We start from the raw sequence: 12,854 nt of genomic DNA, 5'->3' as shown, positions 1-12,854 counted from the left end.
ATTTTTTTATATATATATGATCTTATACATATGATCTTATATATATAATATCTTATTTAGTTTAACACAAGCTTTCATGAATGAAAGCATACTTCATTGCTGTGAAAGGACATGCAGAAATCAGAGAAAAAATTAGAATACAAAAGAACAGTATCATATTTTCAAATCTGAATGTATCTGGATAGATCTTTTTAACAACTCTTTCAACCCTTCCCTGCTCCAATAGTAAATTTTTCAGCCATTTGCTTTATATTACTAAGGTCACATCTACAGCAAAGAGAGAAGAACAACCGCCAAAACCAGCAACTGAAAAATGTCACAGCTCAGGTATTATACTAGACTTTTCAACTGTCAATTTAGCATCTGTTAACTTCTTTCAATGCTTAGGAATAGTAGCAGCTGGAGGCAAGTACTATCCAAATCACTTGGTGTGCCTCAGTAAATATATTAGGTCTCCCTCCTAAAACAATGTCGTTTTTATTAACAATTATATTATGTAGATTTCTGATTACATGAAAATGCTATGCAGAATGGTCTTGCATGGATGCTAGCCAATTGGCACATGAAAAGCAAGGCAAAAGACAACTTATAAATAATAGAGAGCGCTAAGGTAGTCCAGTCATGAAAGACACAAATGGAATCAATGGATAGAGAATGATGTAACGATTCTAATTTATTGCTGTAAATGTTGCACAAGAGTCAGAGTCAAATTAAAGACAAGAATTAATAGTAGGCATGCATATGATCTTCACTCACTGTATCATATGATAAGGTGATCTATCACAATAGCAAAAACATAGCCTATTCTGTCCCACAAAGCCCAAGGACTTTTCCATTCCATTTCCATTTGTGCATCCATAAACAGAAGTGAGAGGACTCCATTATACAGTAAGCCTGACATAAATGAATCTCAGAATATGGTCTGCTGCAGCCTAGCAAAAAAGATACTATGGATTTGGGGGACTGTTTTCATTCATTCTGGGCTGCTGATGGTCAGAATCTGAACAAGTTTGGAAGCCTATACTCTGATTGGCCACTTGACCTTCCCATCCATTCATTCATCACTCCAGAATGATTTTGCTCTGAGTGTAGGAACCTAATATACAGACCACACATGGCTTTTTTTAAATTTTGTCTTCTCACCTCCAAAACACCGCTTTAAGCCAAAGAAGCATCATCCCATCATCACATTTCAGCTCTTTTACATTTAATTCCACATGGATTTAGCCATAAACCAATAAGGGAAAAAATATCACTATGTTTGTATTCTTTGGCTACAGTTACTAGAGTTAGCTGATGCCATCCCCCAAATCCACTTCCAATTAGAGAATCTCAGCAAACAGACTACTTTTTAACCACTTCTGTGATTAAAGTAATCCTTACAGTTGCAAGATTTAGAAACTTTGTAGAATCCACACAGAAAATTATTTTTCACTGGATTGTACTTTAAGAAAGTGAGATATTATATTTTTTTTGAATTTGTCATGCAATCCAGTAACCTAGGATGTGTTAAATATGGGATAAAAGCTGAGTATCTTTCTGGTTAGGTTTGCAAAACTTCTAATACCTTCACATAGTTCCGAAGAAAACAGCTAACATTGTAACTTGTTTATTTAACTGACTTTTTCTCTGGGCTTGCCAAATTTGTCTGTATGTCAGGAGTTACTGATGATATTTAAGCGGATTGCCAGTCATTTTTAAGAGCACATGGAAAAATAAGCAAGGTAGTCATCCAAATCCTTAAATTTCAAAGCACCCTACTGGTTTCAAGGAAAACACAACCATGGTTCTTTTGGCATAAGCTCTTAGTCTGAAAAAAGGTTACTGGTCAAGTGTGAAGGACTCCTCTTACAGCACTGGCACTGGAGAAAAGATAGAAGGCTCAATTTCCCCCAACTTTACACATAATCTACTTAATAGGTAGGTATAAAATGCTACCGAAACCAAATCAAGCTGAGGCAGACTCAGAGAATTAAGGCACAGTACTTACCCGGGGCCTGACAATGTATTAGCTAGTTCAGAATGTGTTGGATAAACAGCAGCTCTTTCCTTTCCCTCCCATTTTAAGAGGTATAATTAAATTTCTTCTTGGTATCCTGGCCTGATTGTGAATATATTTCAACTTTTCTAGATAGCCAGAGTCACTTTCTAGTTTGTTTTTCCAGTCCCCCCTCCTTCCACTGCCCCTTTCCTTTATTCCCTCCTTCCTTCATTCATATTACCTCTTCCAGGGCAATACCAAATTAAGGAAAAGCTTCAAGAAAAGTGTTAGATACCTAAGGCCCATTTACATGCCATTTTCTTAGCTAGCTATCTAGGTTCTATGCTAAAGTAACCACCATTGTAGAGCTCAGTCCATTACTCAGTCACAACTTAGCACTGTAACTTGCATCTATACAACTGAGAATGTTCTATAGAGGTCCTATTCATCTCTGACAGTGCACAGTAGCCACCTAATCTCCCAAGGGACTCCTCTGACCATCTAGCTAGCAGCTGCTCAGGGCCTAGGTAGGCAGAAAAATGTAATCTTGCCCAAAATACTCCTGCATGGCTAGTAGAATTTAGTTGCTCACAGCAGCTGCTGCTACAGCATGGCTTTGTATCTAATTAATACCTAGACCACATATAAAGAGCCCAGGAGCTTCAGGTAACTGTAGCCAGAAGCAGCGACCTAATGGACGGGGATCCCCAATACATCAGAAATGGAATGCAGTATAGCTGCAGAGACCAGGGAGCAAGGAACCAGGCTAAGGACTGGAATAGATTAGAGCAATAGTTCTCAACTTCCTAGACTTGAGGCACTCCTCCATAACTCTTGTGAACTAAGTAGTACCCAATTTCAAAAACTAATTTATACATTACAGTGCTTGCTTCCTTGCAAATGGACCAGGCACTGGGGATGAGGATGGGAAATCATCCAGGCAGGGACAAACCTGAGTCTGCACTTATCTGCTTACACCTTGTAGCACTCTACAAAGGAACAAGTTGAGGGTATATGAGGGTGGTGGGGCATATACTAGATATGGGCTAGGAACTGCTAGAGTAAGCAGGCAGAGCTAGGGAACAGAGCACACCTACACAGACAGGATCAGGATGCTGGAAGGGAATCCTGAGGGTAGCAGCTATAGCAAAACCCCCAGTTTTCAATATAACATCCCATTTTTCCCATGATTTCTGCCTTTTTCTCTCCCCTTGTTTATTCCTTATGAAAGTAGTTATAAGTTAAGTTGAAACCCTGTATATACAAGACCCCTTTTATAGTAACCATGAGCTATTGTAATAGTGTTTTGTTGTGTGTTGGATTACTGTAATGTATTACACTGTACGGTTCTTGTGTCTAAAGTGTCTCTATATTAACAATGTATGATTTAGGCCTGCAATGTGGGTTGGCTTGAGTGATGTCAAGCATCCAATTTTGTGTGTCAGGTTCCCATCTTATCTCCATGCCCTGTTGTGTAAGTATGTTGCAATTATGACTCACGTTTGAGTCTGTAACCTCTCCCACGTAAATTGGTTTTCCATGAATGCCTGAAGCAAAAGAGTGAATGGAGGAGTGAAACATGATGATAGCAGGACCCCCCTACTAAATCACCCCACCATCAACACCAATACCTAGACCAATGACCCCACTATTGGAACCACCCTCAGCGTTCAAGAAACAAAAGATGAGGCAACCCACCATTGTGCCAAGGCTGCACATGCTCAGTAAGAACACCTGGAGCCCTCTGGAACAGGACTGACATTGCCTGTACATACCCTCCCCATAGGAGAACATAGGTAGTCTGCCCCATAAAAAGGGGTAGCGAAGACTGACTCCTTGGGATGCCCTCTCCATCTGAATTAGCATGATGCCACACCACCTATCCACCCAGAGGCCCTGCTGGTGATGCCCCTCTGGACAACACCTTGCTGGAGAAGACCCCCACTGGCTATCGAGGATCAAGTCACAGCCCAGGATAGGTAGCTATCACTCCCACCCTCTCTTCAGCCAAGGATGTGGACTCTGTTTCTCTTCCCTACTTGGACTCCACTGAGTCTCTTTGTCCTGCTACCACTGTGTGAGTGTGTGTGGGAGTGCTTGTGTGAGTGTGCATAGGAACCAAGCTGTACAGTACAGTGTTCATTTAATAAAACTGTTCTTTGGACCCCTGAGTTGGGTTTTGCTTTACTACAGTTCATCCCTACTCCAATCTCTGCTCCTCACTCCTCTAACTTATGTCTCATTTCTCCCTCTTCTGCTTCTGGCTCACCGCCACCTCCAACACCTGTCCCATGCTTCTGTGGCTCCAGCCGTCCAGAGCTCCTCTCTGCCTGCAAACCTCTGTTTCTTTGGTATTGCCTTATCCCCACTGTCTTTTCCCCTGATCTCTGCCACTTGTTCTTCAGTTACCAAGCACCCCAAGCATAGGTACCACAGGCAGCAACATACACACACACACATTGTCACCTGAATCAGTGTTTAACCTTAGGAAACAGTTGCAGTTCTCAAGGGAGGACAAGGTAGGGATAAGGCATAGAGTGGACAAGGACATACTCCTATAGCCCTCATTGCTGGCCATCTGGTGGCAAGGCACTATGCATGAAGATTCCCAGCCCCAGGCCCCAACACAGAATCTGCATGAGTCCTGGGCCAAACTATGCCATATGAGCAGGCTAAATTCAGACTGCAACAGGACCTGGGATAGACCCTTGAAGCAGGCTCATTCCCAGGTGTATTTGGCTCACTTGACCTTTAGGGGGTTGAATGACTGGGTCTACATACAGCTGTAGTGCCTGATGTCAGATGCCATGTATCACCACTGGCCTGCTGAAGGGTAGCCTGGACAAGTCCTGCCTCACCAATTTCAGCCTTTCAATGGCAGGTCAGTACTTCCCTAGCCATTCACTGTACAGGCTGTGGGTCATACAGCCTAGGCATCTTCCCTGCAGATGCCAACACCCAAAAACAGAGCAAGCAGGAGTTACTTCAAATTGTCAGTGCCCCGAAAATCATGCTTGCCATGAATGGCATATACTTTATCATCATGAAGATGACACAGGACTCACATATAAACAGACACCATGTGTACACCAGGAATATAGCAGTGATCAGCAAAACCCATCTCAAGTTCTCTGTAACCAGATTCCCCAGTTCCAGCCATGATGCCTCCATGTGGCCCTAGACATCCTTTATCAAGCAATTCTGCCATAACAATTCAGATCTGAGTGGCTATGCAGTAAGAAGTTCACCTTTCTGTCCCTTGCTGTGGTCACTTGGCCTCTACATGAGTGCTGGTTAGGATAGGAGGCAAAGCTTTGGTCTCATTGTTACCCAACTTTTGCCTTTACACAAGTGGTTGGATATACACCCTCCAACCAGAGCTCATCATCTGCTGGGTGCATCCTGAGGGGATAACAAAACATAGCACAACTGTGCTCACCAATGGATCAGATCAGTTGTGGACCAGGCTGCAAAGCCCTGATGCCCAGATACCCTGATAATTCTTGCATGTATTTGGTGGCACATTACAATAGAAGCCCCCAGAAAGTTAATAGGATTTTCCTGGAAGGTTGTATTCAACATGTCTCAGCTGTACAACATGGAACTCCTCTGCCTGAGGAACTGGTCCTGGACAAAAGGGATGAAGAAGAGGAGGTAACAGAAAAGGGCAGCCTGGAACCCAGGCCTATAGAGATATAAACCCAGAGGAGATGACCAAGAAAGCAGAGGGATCTGCAGCACCCAGAAAAAGTGGTGAAGAGCACACAAGGAACTTTTGGAGGAACAGAGTAACAACACAGTCAGGGCCAGGCTGATTTGGGACAAATTCAGGTAACCTTTGGCATAGCATGCTGGACAGAAGCTTTTTACACCTACAGCATTGAGGGTGAGAGTGCTTGCAGCCTGGAAGGCATCCAGGTGTTCCAGTTGTCTCTGCATGAAGGGCATGGTTGCAGACAGTCTGACTCCCACACAGATCCACACATGGTGAGACTACCCACTAAGCATGGAGTTTGTATCAGAAATGGGAGGGACACAGTGATAAATGGGTAGTGGTGGGGTCTATGGAGCTATGGACTAGAAGCTGGTGGCCAACCAAATGAGTACTGGTGACCTATGATTTCCTGCAACTGTCAGCTATGAGATGTGCTGAGGCCCGGGTCCTATTTCTGTGCCCATTTTGCTGCTAGAGGTATATCTGTGATCAGCTGAGCCCAGGGACCCTCTAGCACCCAGGAGCATGGGCAACTGGTGCTGCCTTAGATAAAGGGGGGGACATGCCCTCACAGAAACCAGACAGCAATCGGGGGGCGGGGGGGTCCCCTGCAGCCAGTCATATTGACCGGGTGGGAGGTTCCCCCATGACAAAACCTACCAACCAGTGAGTGGCCACGGGGTTTCTGGAAGCAGCCACAGCCTACATCTGGCACTCACAGTTCCTGACAGGGGGTGCACCAGCACTCTCAGGGGCTGCAAGTGCACCCCCATGCACCCCCTATACATTGCCACTGCCCAGGAGGGTGACCATGCAGGCAGCTAACCATAGGCAGCTAGCCATGTGTCTGATGAAGTCTTTCTGGTTAAAGCTCCCTCATGCTTACTGCATGCCCTGCTGAAGGCCCATATTGGCCCACTGCCTTAAGTTACTTCACTTATGAACAAACTCAGAGGTCTGTCTCTGGCTCTTCACAACATTGACATGCTGCTGCAGCTCTCCCCATGGTGGTTATGCTCACTGGGGTGCAGAACACCATATCCCATAAGCTACCCCAAAATCATTTTCAGCTGGTAGTTTCTGGGGTCAAAAATGAAGCACTGAAGTGGGAGCATAGGGGTCATATCATGTCACCCCTATGCCTCCTACACTTTGGGCTAATTCTCTCCATCACAGCAACAGTGGGCAGTCAACAGCAGACATAGTTATTTAAGTGCTGAGACTTGGGCAGCCAGTCTCTGTGAGGACTGGCAGCAGCTGTCTCCTTGCACGCTTGGCTGATGCACACATAAGAGAGAGGCAGTCAAATACAGCTAAGGCTATGGTGGGTAAAGTGAAATCAATTCAGCTGCAGCTTAGTTGCTTAAATGTCACTTTACACCTCAGAGTTACATGGATAGCAGCACAGCAGTATACAGCTGAGCATAGCTCTTAGCTGTTTTTAGCAAGCAGTAAGAGGCTGCTGTATGTGACTGCTGAATCATATTTTAAGCTTGTTGGGGAGGCTTGTAATAATAAAAAGGCTGATTGGTGAGGCATGCCTCCACTGCTGTGCACTCTCACTCTTCTCCTTTCCTGCCATGACTCCCGAAGATTCCCCTTTTCCTCTTCCTCTCCCTCCCCTCTCCCAGAATCTACCTTTGATCAGGCAGGAAGGTATAGCTTGCTTTGTATAAGACACAGGTACAGCCATGTCCCCTGTATCTGGCATGTCTTCTAGAGTCCATTTGCATGGATGCCGTGGGAACATGCCTAGAGGTGTAGAAAAACCCCCAGTTTTTGTTTTTATTTAAAAATGCATTCCTTCCCCTTCCCCAACCATTTCTGACTTTGTCTCTCCCTCTCTATGTTCTATAGATAAGTATAAGTGAGCTAAGGCATAGGATAAGCTTCAGCATTTTATTTTAGTAGCAAGTTGTATTTGTTTTGTTTTTTTCTCCTTCTTTATAGTGTATAATTATTATGTCTATGTTGATTTTTACTATTCCATATTACTGTTTTACTGGTACTGTATGATTTAAGCCTACATAAGTAAGTTAGCATAAGTCATGTCAAGTTTCCATTTTGTTTGTCAAGTCTGCATCTTTTTCCCCATGCCCTGTTGTGTAACCTAGGACTCATACCTACCCCTCCTATGTAACTTGGTTCCTGAATGAATGGGGATGAATGAGGGTGCTTGAGAGACAATGGCAGTAGATCTAAAAATAGCTCCTTCTGATTTACTGCACCATCAATGCCAATACCTGGACCAAAGACCTAGCCATTGGAACCACCCATCAGCATTCAAGAAACAAAAGATGAGGCAACCCACCATTGTTCCAAGGCTGCACATGCTCAGTAAGAACACCTGGAACCCTCTAGAACAGAACTGACATTGCCTGGACAGGCCCTCCCCATAGGAGATCATAGGTAGTCTGCCCTCTTCATCTGGATCAACACCACACCACACCACCTATCCACCCAGAGGCCCTGCCAGCAGCCCCCCTCACCCCCTGGACAACACCTGCTGGATAAGGACCTCTTTCCAGCCTGTATAGGTAGATATCACACCCCAACCCCTGTTCAACCAAGGACTTGGATTCTGCTTCTTCTCTTCCCTACCTGGACTCCAACCCTTCCACTGAGTCTCTTTCTCCTGCTGCCATTGAGTGCTTGTGTGTGTGTGTGTGTGTGTGTGTGGGTGGGTGGTGTGTGGTGTGTGTGTATGAACCAATAACTCCATGGGGCTGTGTAGTGTGTTGTCTTTTTAATGAAACTGTTATTTGGAACCCTGAGTTGGGTTTTGCTTTACTATGGTTTGGCTCTGCTCCAATATCTGCTCCTCACCCCTCTAACTTTTGTTTCATTTCTCCCTCTCCTGCTTCTGGCTCACCGCCACCTTCAACACCTGTCCTGAGCTCCTTTGTCCCTGAAAACCTATATGTCTGGTCTTGCTGAGAGCAGTGATATTGATGTTGTATTGTGACAGTTTTTGGGCAACAATAGCTGTTCTGCATTCAGGTCCATTACTGTTTGGGTTGTCTGATATGGTTCATACATTCCAGGATGTAAAAGACTTTTTTGTGGTTTGACCACAGTTAGAGTGATACCCAGTGGCTATCCAGTTGGGTAAGGGAAAGTGGGACAGCCTATGTTTGGGGCTAGAAAAGTGCTTTTTCTAACCCCCTCTCTATGTGGGGTGAGCAGAGGGGATCTTAAAAGGACTGCCCAGTTGCAACTGCAGCTGCTAAATTACCCTCTGTCCCATATCAAGGGTAAAGAGACATAATGTTACCACTGTCTACATGTAGATCCATGACTAAAGACTCCTGGAGATCACTTTCTCTGTCCCCATTGTCACTCATCCACCACCACAGGAATTTGTAGAAGTGGGAGAATGCTGTGAGTGACTTGTTTTATGTGAGAAGGCTGTTGCACATCAACAACTGTACAGATCATGGTGGACAAGAAACCTGTGTCCAGTGATGAGGAGATCAAGACAACTGGGGTTACTTGTCCACTGTAGCTTTCATTCAACTTTGCAGCCATTAACAAGTATGCCTTCTGCATCCATCTGCTCCAACATTGAGGTCTTTGTGTTGTGTTGGGCTGCTCTTCATCTGATACCTCACCTTTGACCTTACCACCATGGGTGACCCTACCAGGAATACAAGATTCCTGACAGCGTTGCTCTAAGGGTCACTAGTACATGCAATCCTCTCTACTTCATCAAAGTGGCATCCATGGAAAGGGCTCACAGTGGCAATGGGGAGTTAAATAAAATGTCCAACTGCCTCAGGCACAGGTTGTGATTGATAGATGGCAGAAGCAGAGGATCAAGTTACTCTGGGAGAAGCTCATAAAGCTTGGAGCCTGACCCAGAGTGGGAAGTCTGAGCATAGGACCTGCTGGAGGCAGAGCTCCAGGGACAAGCCAGTGCAAGCTGCTCACAGAGAAAGGACTCTGGCCTGCAGAGGAGCTGGGAGAGAACCTTCACCACGAGCAGCAGCAGACAAGTTCTACTAAAGAGAGAAATCAACCACAGAAGGAGAACTTTTTGTTTTGAGAGTGGAAATTCATGTTTTTTATTTGCATTTAAACCTTAGGAGTGGATGTGGCTGTAAGGAGAGGACGGGAGGCTGTACAGGACTGCTGCACTGATTCAGGTGACAAAATACAAAGCACTTCTAGGGCCTGAAGGAGGACTGTTGCTTGTCGCAGAACTGAATATGTGCGGTGAAAACTGAGGGGCATGGGGCCAGAGCTCCCTAGGAGCAAGAAAAGGTAGAACTTGTCTGCTGCTGCTCGTGGTGAAGGTAAAACTGAGTGGCCCAGAGCCCATAAGGACAAGCTGGGGAACAGGGAGCCTGGAGTCCTGGTACAGTGCACCTCAGGCAGAAAAACTCAGTGGGCCAAGGCAAGAAGGTCCTCACACTAGACAAGAACCTACCCCAAAACTCACTTCTGTTTTTTAGGGGCAGCCACCCTATGAAATTATAACATCAAGGCATGACAGACAAGATAACAGGATGGTCAATCTTGAGAAGCTAGAGGAGGTAAAGAGGTACAGTGCAGGTGATGTCCAAGAAAGGAAGCCTTGCCACTCTGGCACCAAGGCTTTTCCGCTCTGACACTGAGCTCATTACTTGGATCCAAAGAGAGATTCTGGGTGAACTATTTGGGTCTCGATTTCATGATGTTTGCCAGGAATTCGAGGCTTGTGGAAAAACAGGAATCACTGGAAATGAAAGAAAGGCACAGCTCATCTGTGGGAGTGAAAAGAAAATCAAAATGTACAGTGTAGTGTCTCACCATGACTTGAAAAAGAGTTGGCACTGAGGAGGACTGAGTGCAATGGACACTACTATATATCTTATTACAATGGGCTGCACTAACCCATCCTTGTGGTAGGTTGCCATCAGTATGTTTGCCTAATATGGGCCATGTGTTTTATAAGCATAGTTTTCACTGCATTTAACCAACTTCATATTTGGTTTCCACTGCTGAGCACATACTATTTTTGGCAGCAATTTAATGATAAACAATGTATTTAATAAGGTTTCCTTGATTTCAGATGCAAGACAAGGAGTTTTTCCCCCATGCTGATGTGGGGGAGAGGATGTACCTCATCTTATAGTCAAGTATATATAATAGTAACAAGGATAGTGTTCCCTGTTAAATTAACCACCTTCACTTATTTAGAAAGTTTTCTTAATATCCAACCTAAATCTTCCATGTTGCAATTTAAGCTTATTGCTCATTGTCTTGTTCCCTGTGGAAACCATCCCTTTATAGTAGTCCTTTTTGTGCTTGAAGATTACCACCAAATCACTTTTCAGTTTTCTCTTTGCCTTAACTAAAGAGTTCCAATTCTTCAAACTCTTTCTATGTCATGTTTTTCAGACTTATAAATACACTACAGCAAAGCACAGCAAAAGGAAAAAAAAATAGCATAGGGTTCAGCAAGTTCATAAAAATAATTACTGATAGGCCAAACTTGTTTCTTTCAGGCCAAATGGAAAGATTAAATAATCCTCTTTCATGGAATAACATAGCTGGAGACCTCCAGTGATATTGCCTAAAAAATGGACATATGCTGAAGTCTGAGCCAGACAAAGCCATGTAGTTTGAAACATATCCCAGGGACTCTTTGTAAGTTGGGAGAAAACTGTTGGCAAATTGTGTATATGCATGAGAAAGAGCTGTAACAGTACACCTGCAATGGGAGCACACAACTGGCTAGGAAGGAAGGCTTGGAAACTATGAACAAGAAAAAATTAACTGTCTGTTATTTGTTTCTGCTACATTCAGGGACTTGTTGTAATAAACAGGATTATGCCAAAGAAATGCCTACATAAAATCAATTTATCAATTTCTTCTCTTAATGAGAACAACTCAACAAATAGCAAGTTAACGATGGAAACAAGTCTGTGAAACAGGGAAGAATTTTTATCTTTATTTTGTAGAAAGAAACTTATGTACAGGAAGATGAATGAGTTATTTTAACATAACTTGAGGAAATTACTGAACAAAAGACCTGATTCTGTTACCCTATCAGATGCAGAATCAAAAAGAGTGGCCAACTTTGTCCCAAGTCATCTTCAGAAGCATGGTGGGAACAAGGCAATCCTAGCAACATTTAATATTTCTGTTCCTCTTCTAATTCATCACCACTTCACCGCATGCCATCCAATACTGCATATTTTCACCTTAACACTGATTAACAAGGCAATTTAATTCCCCAGAAAATCAAATACCTACTGCTTTGAGCTCAGTTCAAAGGATTTATTCAGAATGAGTAGCATGTATTCAGAATGAGTAGTAGTTACCCGTTTAAATTTTGCTGTTGGCAACAACAGTCTTGAAAGCATGCTTTCATGCATATTTTCACTTGCAAAAAAAAAAATACAGTCTCAATTACACCCACAGTTTAGAAAGCAATGAATCGTTACTGTGTTATTTATGACATATGATATCCTGAGAAAAGGGTAGAGTAACACAGAAGGTGCACACTGAAACATTCAAGGGAACTGCCAGAAAGTTCCAAATGCATATAATGAGGTGTTATTTGAAAATAAAACCAACATCAAAAAGAACCGTCACTATACGACTAGTTCAAAAAGAGAATTATTCTCTTGGAAGCGGCCCTTTTATATGTTTAAAACTGCATGTTTTGTCAATAGCATATGCCAGTTTTTGACTTGCTATGTTACACACTTAGAATTTATTAGGCTAAACACAATATATATCCCACAGCAGATTCAGTAGATGTTACATGTTAATAGTTACAAGCATCTTGTCATAAAACATAACATCCTTTCATTTAACAAAGGAACTCTTTGGATGTAGGTACATTGGAGCATTGAGCAGAAAGTATAATGCCCTTCACTAACCTATTTCAACTTTGACAATGTTTAGAGGAACTGATGATATTAAGTTAAATCAAATATAATATTCTGAAAAGAAACTATTTGGTAGCAACTCTCTGTACTGAGCTCACAATATTTTGTGCAATCAAAACTTTCCCTTTCTAGAATTCATTACCTTCTTGTTAAATCTATTTTTGGCCACAGAAACACAAATAAAATGTGCCACAGATTTCCAGTACTTCTTTTTTGACATTCACAGCTGAAAGCTATTAAACTGGCAATACTCTGCAATGTTTGTCTCTGGCCAGCT

General features: G+C 43.2%; 1 long non-coding RNA gene across 1 annotated transcript in view; it reads right to left on the bottom strand.

Annotated features, from left to right (window-relative positions):
• LOC109309824 overlaps window positions 1-4,128 on the bottom strand; it is an 18,004-nt gene extending 13,876 nt beyond the window's left edge. Inside the window, exons 1-2 of the long non-coding RNA XR_002101066.1 lie at window positions 4,027-4,128; window positions 3,972-3,980 (exon numbers count right to left, since the gene is read on the bottom strand). This is a non-coding gene — a long non-coding RNA (uncharacterized LOC109309824). The remainder of the gene's footprint in view (window positions 1-3,971; window positions 3,981-4,026) is intronic.
• Between the last annotated feature and the right edge of the window lie 8,726 nt (window positions 4,129-12,854).

Source organism: Crocodylus porosus, unplaced genomic scaffold, assembly GCF_001723895.1.
Source record: "Crocodylus porosus isolate Cpor-Errol unplaced genomic scaffold, CroPor_comp1, whole genome shotgun sequence".
Lineage (NCBI taxonomy): Eukaryota > Metazoa > Chordata > Crocodylia > Crocodylidae > Crocodylus > Crocodylus porosus.
This window is presented reverse-complemented; position numbering and strand designations above follow the sequence as displayed.